The sequence below is a fragment of the Elaeis guineensis genome, unplaced genomic scaffold, assembly GCF_000442705.2.
Source record: "Elaeis guineensis isolate ETL-2024a unplaced genomic scaffold, EG11 Super_Scaffold_1000045, whole genome shotgun sequence".
Taxonomy (NCBI): Eukaryota; Viridiplantae; Streptophyta; class Magnoliopsida; order Arecales; family Arecaceae; genus Elaeis; species Elaeis guineensis.
The window spans coordinates 2864518-2877523 of NW_027332425.1; positions in this window are offsets into that span (position 1 = coordinate 2864518).

Here is a 13006-nt window from a genome sequence, read left to right on the forward strand (position 1 = left end):
AAGTTGGATAATAATGGATCCAATAGTTTAGATGATCATTGGTGGTGCCATACATCTGGTGCTCATCTGGCTGTCGAAATTATCATTCATAATATGTTAATTTAGATGTGCCTTTCTAACGATGGTCAGGTTGGTCGAGTCACACTCGAGCCTGATCATTCGTTTATTAGATGCACTGAATTCTGACATGTTAATGGTTGGACCTAACCAAAACTTTTAATGAAGGCACCACATGCCTGCTGAAGAGGAGCCTGAGGCAAAATCAATTGTTAAAAATTATTTGATGAAATAATTGGTTAAGAACTTATCCATGGGTGCATAAGGATTGGTTGAGCCACACTTTGGCCCATGTGCAGCCTATGAAGATTCTAGTACCTACTAAGAAATTAATGTAATTCCTTGAATTGGAGGTAGAGACTACCAATTCGAATAAAATAGTGAAAAAACTTTTAGACTAAAATCCATGTCTTTAGACTTAATCAATTCATATACTAATTAGATTTTGATTTTTCTTTTATAGTTATAGCCACCACTTTGTCACTTCGATCACTATTGGATAGTGATAAATTAATGGGATCCAATTTTGATAGTTGATATTGAAAATTCAAAATTATTCTGAAGCATGAACAGATCTTTTACATGCTGACAGATCCGATACCCAAGGAGCTAGCTTCGAATGCCTGTAGTACAGTTCGAGATACTTATCATAAGTGGCTCAACGATCGAACCATGGTGTGTTACATTATGCTGGTGGCAATAAATGATGAGTTCTGCTGTAGATTTGAGAATGCTCAGCCACAGGACATGCTTCAAATATTGAACGAGCCCTTTGGCACACCCAATGATATTGAGAGGCATAAGATGAGTTGTAGTATCTACAATGCTCAAATGAGGGAAGGGACGTCAGTCACTAATCATGTACTGTACACGATCAAAATGATTTAGCACCTGAGCAAGCTCGACTTTTTTCTGTATGAGCAATTGGGGAAGGATGCAATTTTGAACTCTCTGCCAAAATCCTACCTCCCTTTTCTTACTCATTAGAGAAGGATAAAGCCTGCAGTCAACTATCATAGTTTGTTGAGGTTGCTGCAGAACTTTGAGAAAGATCACCAGCTCCATAAAGAGTCAGTTAATGTGGTGGGAGGGTCTTCTTTTAGGCATCGATCCTTTAAGAAAGGGAAGAAAAGCAAGAAGAATAAGAAGAAGGTGCATAGTGCTGGGGTGTCTAAGCCCAGTCAGACCAAGAAATTTAAGTTCGATCAGAGTCAGATGGAATGCTTCTATTGTAAGAAGCAGGGATACTAGAAGAGAAACTATCCTCAGTATATTGCCTCCCTAGATCTGAATAGATCGACAAAGAAGCAAGTTATTGCTAGACAAGATAATTATGTGATAACACCTTATAATTTTTCTATTTATGATTCTACTATTTGGGTATTAGATATCAAAATCTCTTTTAATATATGCAATTCATTGTAGGATCTGTAGATTAGTAGGAGATTTGAAGAAGATGAAAGATTCCTTAATGTTGGAGATAGATGACCTATTCTAGTTCTAGCATTAGGGATTGTTAAGTTTGTATTCAAGTCTAATATAATTGTTCTCAGTGAATGTCACTTTTGTCCTTCATTTTTATTGAATATTATTTCTGTAGCCCTTTTGACCATGAATAGTTATGAGATTTTAATATATTTTTTTTAATATCATTGTGAATGTTGCTAATGTGATGAATGGATAATTGAATAATAGAATTTATATATTGTCATAACCTGTTAGTATTATGCACACATCCAACAAATATCTTAGAATTGATGATGTCTCTGATATCTATCTTTGGCACTGTAGGTTAGGTCATGTTAATAAGAATAAAATAAACAGATTGACTCAACAGGGAATCTTCGAAGTCAGTGATTGTGAATCACTTACAATCTGTGAGTCTTGTCTCCTTAAAAAAATGACCAAGTCACCTTTTACTGAAAAAAATGAATGAGCCGGTGAAGTTCTGAGTCTAATACATACTAATGTATGTGGACCCATGAACACAAGTGCAAGAGGTAGGTATTATTATTTTATTATATTTATAGATGATCTATCGAGATATGGGCATGTTTATTTAATGACACATAAGTCTGAATCATTTGAAATGTTTAAATAATTTTGTAATGAGGTAAAAAAATAAAATGAAAAAAATATTAAAACTCTTTGATCTGATCGAGGAGGTGAATACCTCTCTAGTGAGGTTTTCACATACTTGAAAGAGAATGAGATTCTCTCGTAGTGGACTCCTTTTGGAGCACCATAGCATAATGGTGTATCGAAAAGAAGAAATCAAATCCTGTTAGATATGGTTTGGTCTATGATGGGCTTTGCAAGTCTATTGATCTCCTTTTGGGGATATACACTCGAGTCAACTTGTTATATACTTAATAAAGTTTCGAGCAAGTCCGTAAGTAAAACACCACATGAGATGTGCATACGGCGTAAGTCAGTACTCTCTCACCTTAAGGTTTGGGGGTGTCCGGCTTATGTCAAATATTTGAAAATAGATAAGCTTGAATCTAAGTCTAACAAATGTAACTTTATAGGGTATCCAAAAGAGACTAAAGGATATTACTTCTACCTTACCAATGAATAAAAAGTGCTCGTCAGCAATAAGACAGTCTTTTTGAAAAAAAAGTTCCATATGGAAGGAACTAATGTCTTTAACGTTGAACTTGATGAAGTTCGATTGGTAGAAGAACCGACACAATCTAGTAAATTTATAGAATCAAATTTGATTAGATCAAACTTGAAATCTATTGTAGAGACATCTTTAAGGAGATCTGATAGAGTACCACATTAGTCGGATATATACTATGATTTCTTGATCCAAGATGATGATCCTGTTGAATTCGATGAGAACAATGAGGATCTGATCACTTATATGAATGCAATACAGAGGCTTGACTCCAATAAGTGGCTAGAAGTCATGAAGTCCAAAATGGAGTCCATAAAGGTCAACGATGTGTGGACATTGGTTGATCTACCTGAAGGGATAAAATCCGCAGGGTGTAAGTGGATCTTCAAAAAAAAAGAGGTGCTGACAGAAAGATGGAGACCTATAAAGTCCGTCTAGTTGTCAAGAATTATCATCAGTATTATGGTATTGACTATGATGAGATATTTTCTCTTGTGGCAATGCTCAAGTTCTTTCGGATCATGTTTGCGATAGCAGCACACCTGGGCCATGAAATCTAGCAAATAGATGTAAAAGTAGCCTTCCTAAAAGAGAGCTGGAAGAAGAGGTATATATGATACAACTTGCACAGATAAGTCTAAGATGTGCAAGCTTCAGATGTCCATTTATGGACTGCAATAGACATATCGAAGTTGAAACATACATTTTGATAAAGTGATTAGAACGTATGGCTTCATTAATAACAGAGAAGAACCCTGCATATACAAGTGGGTTAATAATTTTATGATAGTATTTCTTATTTTGTATATGGATGATATTCTCTTAATCGGGAATGACATCCTTGTATTACACGAAATAAAGGTTTGGCTATCATCACAATTTTTTATAAGAGACTTGGGAAAAACATCTTACATCTTTGGGATGAAGACTATAGAGATAGATCTAAGAAGTTACTTGGATTATCCCAGTCCACATATATTGATACTCTACTAAAGCAGTTCAGCATAGAGAATTTTAAGAAAGGCTATCTTCCGATAGGCCATGGAATTTTTCTCTCGAAAAGAGATTATCCAACAACTCCTCAAGAGAGAGAGAGAGAGCATATGAATAGAATTTTATATGCTTCGGTAGTGAGATCCATTATGTACACCATGATATGTACGAGATCAGACGTGGCATACTCACTAGGGATAGTGAGCAGATACTAGTCTGATTTAGGTGAGAACCACTAAAAGGTTGTAAAGATCATCCTTAAATATTTGAGAAATATTAAAGACCAATGGCTTGTCTATGAAGAATTTGACTTAAAACTTGTGAGATTTACAGACTCCAATTTTCAGTCAGATCATAACGATAGTAAGAGTGTGTCAGAATACATATATATCCTGAATGATGGAGCAGTCTGTTGGAAAAGTTTCAAGTAGCACATCATGGCCAACGATACTTGCGAGACAGAATATATCACGGCATCCGATGCTGCGATGGAAGTTGTGTGGTTGCGGAAGTTCATTGATGAGCTAGAAGTGGCAGCATCCATCAATTACCCTATCTTGTTGTACTGCGACAGCACTGGTGCCATTGTTCAAGTGAAGGAACTAAAGTCACATCAGCGCACCAAACACATTCTATGCCGCTACCACCAATCTGAGAGATTGTGAATCGAGGTGACGTCGAGCTTCAAAAGATCAATAAAAAGGAGAACCTAGCTGACCCATTCACTAAAACCCTCGATGTTAAGGAGTTTGAAGATTATAAATCGAAGATGAATATACGATACTGTACTGATTGGCTTTAGTCTAAGCGAGAATTATTGAGAATTATGTCTCAAAGTCAATCATCAGTCTTATTGGTGCAGAATTCCACCGACGTCGGAGAAGCTGGAGTCGAGGGGATCGCATCCGCCACCGGGACCTGTAAGGGAAGTCTAAACCGGAGTTGGGGGTGCTCCAGCAAGACCCTCTGATGCTCAAGTCAGTACTCTGCCTTAACAGAAATGGAGCACTCAAATAAAATTTTAGCAGAGTTTCGAGATAGAGTTTTGAGCTTAGAGAAGAACGTATCTGGGGGTCTCCTTTTTATAGACGGAGAGCGTAACTGCTTGACAGCGATGTCTGTAACTGCCTGGTAGTGGACTGTTCAGGACCATGCGGAGTTTGTTACAGAGAGTAGTGACGTCAGGGGGCCGTTTAGGGCCACGTGGAGTTTGTTATGGAGAGTGGAGTGGTGTCCGTTGTCATGACTTGCCAGAGAGTAGTGGGGCTGCATGAAATCTGTTATAGAGAGTGGAGTAAGGTAGTGGCCATTATCGTGACTTGCCAGAGAGTTCGGGCTTGACAGTTGAAGCTCGACTGGGATGTCTGATGGAGCAAAATGGCTCTCTGTCTCAGCAATCCAGGAGAAGCTCGAATGCTTTCGAGGTTGCTGACGAGTCTACTGTTGTCGGATGCCTTGGGCGCTGATTGGGCGCTGATGTTGCAGGCGGAAGTCATCTGTTGTGGAAGCTCGGACGGGGACTTTCTATTGGTGAAGTCTGGTAGAAGTCTGATTGCCAGAGAAGTCCGTCTAGGATTTGCCTGATGTGGAAGCTCATCTGAAGATTGTCCATCGGAGAAGTCCAGTTTTATGAGGAATCTGATAGGGGGTCATCCGATAGTGGAGTTCGAATGATGTTATGAATGTTTGTCCGCTGGAGGAGTCTTGAGGACACTGTGGAAGGTCGAACGTTGGAGGAGTCCGAGATTCAATTCTGCTGTAGAAGTTCGGACGAAGTCTGACTCTCGTAGGAGTCTGGATGAAGTCCGCTTATTGTAGAAGCTCGACCGAAGATCAGTTATCGTGGAAGCTCGGATGGAGACTCTTGTTGAAGAAGTCTCACTGTCGGAGAAGCTCGGTCATTGATGAAGTCTGGAAGAAGTTTGGAGTAGAGATCTGGTGGAGCCTATCTGTCGTAGAAGTTCATCTGTGATCCATCCACTGTAGAAGTTTGGACGGAGTCCGGTTCTTGTAGGAGCTTGGATGAAATTCGGAAGGCGATCAACCACCGTAGAAACTTGGATGGAGTCTGGTTACTATAGACGTCCTGCCGTCGAAGAAGCTCGAAAAGTGTTTGGAGCAGCCCGATAGATGAATGGAGGAGCTCATTATCAGAGAAGTTCGGATGGTATTATGGAACCTCGGACGGTCGGAGGAGTTCAGAGAGAGACACCGCACAAGGTCGGAAGCCAGAAGAGCCCAAGGAGGGTCAGTCTTTTACGAACTTCGGCTGGGGGTATTTTATACCCAACACCAGTCCCCCTACTTCCGAATTCGGATTCCGAATGAAAGAAGTACAGAGAAATTTTTACAGCTGAAGTTACCTCCCTCGATTTTCATACTCAGTTGTTTTCAGATATTTTGCGTTTGGCACGCTAGTGCTAGAGCCATTTCAAATCGAGGCAATCCGAAAAGATTTTTTCGAAATTTTTACTGGAGCGTTGCTCTAGGTACGGTGCAATAATAGTTCTGCCAGCTGTCAGCTGCTTCCAGTCACCTGCCATGGTGAGTGGGACATGTGGCGGTTGTAGATCGACCAGAGGAGATCCGCAATCATTACTGTGCCAGACCTCATCGCTTATTTAAACCTGCCTCCCTCCTTCAGGGGTCTCACTTTGCCTGGAAGCTTCTTCGATCCCTCCTTCTTCCTGAGAGTTCCGTTCTTCCCCAGCATCCTTCTTGGCCCTAGGCGTTCTTCGAGTCATCCCCTTCTCTGCATCTCTGATCCTTCGGACCAACCTAGGTTAGTTCCAAAACTCTCCTCCTGTATTTTTTCTTGTTGTTCTTCTTCTATTTTTCTTTCTTTACATTCCACCTATTCGGTTTTCTGCGAGCGCCCCGTTTCTTACTTTTCCCAATTTTTTCAAGATTTTTAGGTTTTTCACTTGATTCAAAATGTCCTCCAACACTTCCTCCTCTAGCAGTTCTAGGAGTCCGTCGGTTCCAGCCCCCCAAAATCTCAGTTCTGTAAATAAACCTCGTCTGATCTTTGTACCAGACACTATCCCCAGCTCTCTGACTCCGAAGGAACTCTCACTGATTAGGATTCAGTACGGGGTTCCTTCGGAGTATGAGCTGGAGCTTCCTGGGCCGACTGGCCGGGCTAGCGCCCCTCCCCCCGGCTACTTCTGTTTATACCAAGAAGCTTTTCGCATTGGGCTTCGACTTCCACTTCCACCTTTTGTTATTGCTCTCTTTCACTTCTTAAATATTTCTTTAGTTTCTATAGCGCCGAACTCTTTTAGATTTCTGATAGGATTTCTTTCCCTCTGTAGTTTAGCTGAAGTTCGGCCAACCCTTTCTTTGTTTAGGAATTTTTATACTTTCAAGCATCATCCCTCGACAAAGGACTGGTGGTACTTCTCTCCTCAGTTCGGTAGAAAGGGGTTGCTGAAAGGTTCCTCCTCTTCTATCCACAATGGGAATGAGAGGTACTTCTACGTCCGATGCCCGACCTTGGAGTTGGGGTTGCCTCCCTGGGGCTCCCTAAGGGATTTCATCCGTCGGACTTCTAGCCTGGGACAAGACCACCTTGAAGCCTCTAATAAACTCAAGGCTTATCCAGCCCCTCTTCTCTCCAACCTCTTGAAGGAACAACTCTTGTTTAACATCGGCCTAAGCCCTCTCAACCCTATCGGTATTGTTATATATATATACATTTTTTTTCTTTGTCGTTCGCTGCTTCCCCTTTCTTCTTGTTCTTTTGTTAAGTTGTGTCGATCCTCATTCACTGTAGATATGGACGTTGACGTAGCTTGAATGCTAGCCCAGGTTCTCAAGACCCACAAAAGGAAAGGCGCAGCATCCTCGGGGGTGGCGAAGAGGGCAAGGGCAGAAGAGGCCAGCCTGACCGCGCCTGCTCAGGCGGCTGTTGCCGTCGATGCTTCCTCCGATGTCGAGCCCGTAGTCCCTTAGGCCTCTTCAAGGAGTCCCTCGATCGAGGTTCCCGCTCCAGAGGCCTGGCCCGAGGAGGCACCAGGGGCCGAACGGAGAAGGAGAAGGAAGACATTGGCCTGCAAGAGCCACAGCAGCAGGGCTGCCATCGAGGGGGCTGATGGCTCCGAAGAACATCTGGGAGAGAATCCCTTCAACAATAGGGATCTAATAAAGAGATTGGTCGATGGGTGCATCCTGCTCGAGGTCGTCCACAGGATCGTCCATGTCGATCCTGAGCAGCGGGTCTGGGACTCTCTGGGGTCCTTTCTCGAGGTAGGTCAATTTACTCCTTCTTCTTGCCTCTTTACTTTACTTATTCCTTGGCTTTTATATTGATTCCCTGACCATTCTTGCAGATTGGACATCAGCTCATCGCCAACATCGAGGCCATGAACATGCTAGGAAGGAGACCGCCCAGGTGGAGGAAGGTCGCCTGATCGAGGCTACCCACCTCGAGGAGAAGATTGTCGAGGTTGCAAGTCTCCAAGAGGCACTGCAGAAGGAGGGGCAGACCTCGGCAGACTTGAGGGCCACTTTGGAGGAGGGGAGAAAGAAAGCAGAGGTCAAGGTCTCCGAGTTGAAGGTGCAGATCCCGACCCTGGTCTCAGAGGCAATGGTCTGGGCAGTGGAGGAGTTCAAAACCTCCTTCGAGATGAGGGATTTGAAGGTCAAGTTCGGCCAGGCCGCCTTCATCAAGGGCTTTGAGCTCTGCCAAGAGAAGGTGGTCAGAAAGTTTTTTGAGCTAGACCTCGGCTTCCTGGATGAGGCGTCCGATGACGAAGTCGGGCCTTCTGAAGCTGCTGCCGGTCTTCCTCCAGCCGAGACTTCCTCAACTGTCGTGGCTGCTGCAGCCGACCTTCCGGGGGCGTCGAGCTCCTCCACTTCTGCCCCAGAGGTTCGAAACCTCTAATTTTGTATTCTCTCTTTTTTTTTGTTGTAACTTTTCTTCGTTCTCTTGTACTTAAGAATTATTTAATCAATGAAATCGGATTCTTCTTTATAGAGGGCTCCTCTTTTTTACTCTATATTTTTTTTCTTCTCTTTTATTTTCTGGCACTAATTTGCGTTGTGGTGCTCTTATCTTCCAATGATAGTGCCCCACCGAAGCTCTTCCCCTACCACAGGGGATTCCTCTGAAGTCGATGGTCTGGAACCTCAGAAGGAAAGTTCATCACCTGACGAAGAAATCAAAGAAGCTGGATGACAAACTTCACCAGCTGAGGCAGAGCCATTCGAAAGTCACTACGGAGGCTGCTCGCTTTCGGGACCTTCACAAAAAGGGCTTCATGGACTACACTTGGAGGAAGGCTGACTTCGTGAAGGAGCTTGAGGAACTCCAAAAATATGCCAGCAATCGATCTTGGACTCCGACTTCCAAGATCAGCTCCCTTGAGGTCGAGCTGGCAGCTGCATGGGAGAAGATCGGCTAATTGGAAGGGAGCTTATCCTGGCTCACAACTCAGGCCGACCGCTATCGAGACTGGTCAAAGAAATTCTCTGACCTTCAGAAGCAGCTGCAGGATGCCGAGGTGAACTACAACACCTACCGAGTCGGCTGGTGTGGGCAAGTAGACGACTATCGAAGGAAGCTCAAGACGGCGACCGATGAAGTTGCCCACCTTCAGAGGCAGTTGTCTGAGAGAGTCCAGGCTGTCTCTGCACAAGGCTCCGACGAGCTCCGCTCCTTAAGGGAGACCATGGAAGAACTATCCGTGGCTCTTGGGTAGGAGAAGTCCAAACTACAGCGACTGAAGATTCAGCTGGTCTCGAGCAGCAGGCAGTCAAGGACGTCGAGGCAGAGTCTGAAGTTCTGAAGAAGAGGCTTCGGGAGTCGGAGGGCGAGAGTCAGCAGTTCCACCAAATATATCGGGAGATGCTGTTAAGAAAGAAAGAACTGGAAGAAGAAGTCAAAAACTTAAAGCAATCCTCGATGATGGCTGGAATCAAGAGTTCAAAGTCTGAAGAAGCCAGGCTTCCTTAGAGCTTCTTTACCTTTTATTCTATGTATTTTTTTCTTTTTTTATCATTTTTCTTTTTTGGCCTTCAAAGGCTTTGTAATGTATACTTCACTAATGAAATAAAAAAAAATTTTTCATTATCTTGTCCATTCTTGCATTAAGTTGTCATTTACCGAACTTCTTTTTTCTTTTGTCTTGTTCGGTGTCAACATTGTTTGAAGGTTCCTGATCGCCGCCGTGTTGATTTGCCCCTTTTGTTCATAACCAAAGGTCTTTTTGAGGCCACTCGAGTTTGACGCTTCCTCCCGGTGCTCGAGCTTGGGGGCCCGAACTTCTCGTTATCTTGAGGAAGTCAATTTTCTCCTGCCAGTGTTGGATTCCCTCTTAGAGACTGAGGGTCTTTGACAAGAGTCTCCTTCCTCATTGAGATGAGGTTCCTTGTGTCTTTGATGTAGTTTATTTTTCCCTTATCACTGGCGTGGCTCGTCACTTTCCCTTTTTCTCTCCCCCCTTTTTTTTGTGTTCGAGTGAGGGTTTTTCCTTTGCTCTTAATGAGGTCGTAGGGGTGTAGAGGAGCCATTGAGGAGGCTTTCCTCCTTATCCAGTCTTGAACGATCGGGTCTTCATTTGTGTCAGGATGAGGTTCTCCTCCTGTTTCTGAGACAGTCAATTTTAACTCATGTTAGGACGAGATTCTCCTCCTGTTCCTAACATGGCTGTGGGGCACGTAAGGACCGTTGCAAGGGCCTCTCCCCGCATCCGATCTCTAAATAATCGGGCCTTCGACCTTGCTCATGTTAGGATGAGGTTCTCCTCCTATTTCTAACATGGCTGTGGGGGCACATAAGGGCCGTTGCAAGGGCCTCTCTCTCCATCTGATCTTTAAATAATCGAACCTTCAACTTTGCTCATGTTAGGATGAGGTTCTCCTCTTGTTTCTAACATGACCGTGGGGCACATAAGGGCCGTTGTAAGGGTCTCTCCCTCCATCCGATCTTTAAGTAATCGAACCTTTGACTTTGCTCATGTTAGGATGAGGTTCTCCTCCTATTCCTAAGATGGCTGTGGGGGCACATAAGGGCCGTTGCAAGGGTCTCTCCCCCCATCCGATCTTTAAATAATCGGGCCTTCGACTTTGCTCATGTTAGGATGAGGTTCTCCTCCTATTCCTAACATGGCTGTGGGGGCAAATAAGGGCCGTTGCAAGGGCCTCTCCCTCCATCTGATCTTTAAATAATCAAGCCTTCGACTTTGCTCATGTTAGGATGAGGTTCTCCTCCTGTTCCTAACATGACTGTGGGGGCACATAAGGGCCGTTGCAAGGGCCTCTCCCCCCATCCGATCGTTAAATAATCGGGCCTTCGACTTTGCTCATATTAGGACGAGGTTCTCCTCCTGTTCCTAACATGACTGTGGGGGCACATAAGGGCTGTTGCAAGGGTCTCTCTCCTCATCCGATCTTTAAATAATCGGACCTTCGACGTTGCTCATGTTAGGAAGAGGTTCTCCTTTTGTTCCTAATATGCTTAGTTTTGATTATCGGAAGGGGCTACTCTCTGTCGTTACGAGCTCATGCCAAAAGAAAAGATATGCGAATATGAAAGAAACTTTTATTTAAGGCAGAGTTATTGGTAATACATTCGTAGATTTTTCGAATCCCACAGTCGCAAAAAGTCTGCTCCTCATCGAGGTCCTCCAGAGATGGAGTTGATGATCCCAATTGGAGGTCGATCTTTAGGCTGCTCCTCCCTCCTTGGTGGCTCCGATTATGGTAGGGCCCTTGACTGATCTTCCCTACCTTCAGGCCGGTGTCGAATGAATCTGTCGAGCCGACCTCATCTGATGAGCTCCTCGATCTCGTCTCGGAGCTGAATGTACTTCTCCGTGTCATGGCTGTGGTCACGATGATAGAGGCAAAACTTGTTAGGGTTGCACTTTCTGGGGTGTGTGCGCATCTTTTTCGGCCTTAGCAGCTGCTCCCTGACCTCCATCAGCACTTAGATTTTCAATGCATTGAGAGAGGCGTAGCTATGGAATCTTCCTGGGGGAGAGCCCCGTCGAACTCTACGGTCCGGGCTTCTCTGCCTATGAGCCCGGGGAGGAGTCTGGACATGCTTGTGTCCGAAGGGAGTTCGAGAATGTGGCCGAGCTTCACTCGATCCTTTTTTAGCTGCAGACTTGCTGGAGTCTCCCGCTTGCCGCTCCTTCGTGATCTCCTCGTCCTTCATCTTGAAGGCTTCTTCTGCTCGAGCATATCCTTCAGCCCGAGCCAGCAAATCAGTGAAGTCCCTGGGATACTTTTTTTTTCAGAAAAAATAGAAGATCGTTCTTTTGAACACCGCCCTTCAGGGCGGCCACGCAACCAATTGGTCCAAGTTTCGGACCTCCAATGCGGCGGCATTAAAATGGTTGACGTAGGCTCGGATGGATTCTCCCTCCTTTTGCTTGATGTTGATGAGGGACTCCGAACCTCTCTGGGGATGCCGGCTGTTGATGAAATGAGCAACGAACTGGTGGCTCATCTGATCAAAAGAAAAGATAGTACCCGGCTTCAGTGCCGAGTATCAATTTCCTGCTGCTCCCTTCAAGGTAGACGGAAAAGCTCGACACAGGATGGCATCTGGTGCACCATGGAGCAGCATCATTATCCGAAAGGCCTCCAGATGGTCAACCGGATCCGAGGTTCCGTCGTAGCTCTCGAATTGGGGGAGCTTGATGTTCGACGGAATTGGTTCCTACATGATCATTTGAGAGAAAGGAGGGTCAGTGCAAATGTCCTCACCGTAAGTAGTGGGAGCATGGCGAAGCTCTTCGATCCACCAGTTCATCTCTCAAAATTTTTGATCCAGGAGGTCCTCTCGACTGCGAGTCTCGAGGGTCTTCTGGTGGAAAAGAGGTAGAGATCCTTCGGGTGTGATCGGATGGAGGGCTCTCCGCCTTCTGCTTCCCATTTCCGGAGAAGACAGAGCGACTGGCCCAAGTGGCCCGCCTGATCGTCGGATTCTGAAACTCCGACGATGCTCTTTCCAATCACACTGATGCCTACGGCTGCTACTGCATGGCCTGCACTGCTTTGGTAAGGCCCCTGACCTACTGAACCAGTAAGTTGAACTGCTCCATGCCGACTGCCGTTGCCGAAGGAGGAGCTTGGAAAACTAGAGACAAGGTCGGAGCTTGTGGGGCTCGCTGAGATTTGGCCGCAGAGGTCGTGGATCGCCTAGTGGATGCCTTTCGGGGAGGCATCAGGTGGAGATCTAGCAGGAGAAGAAGGAGAAAGTGTCGAAGAAAATGATCAAAGACAGTCTTGTTGAGTACTCCTTTAAGAACAAAGGTACTGTGAAGACATAGGATCCTTCCTCTAGCGCTAATTCTGTTGGTGCAGAATTCTACCGACGTCGGA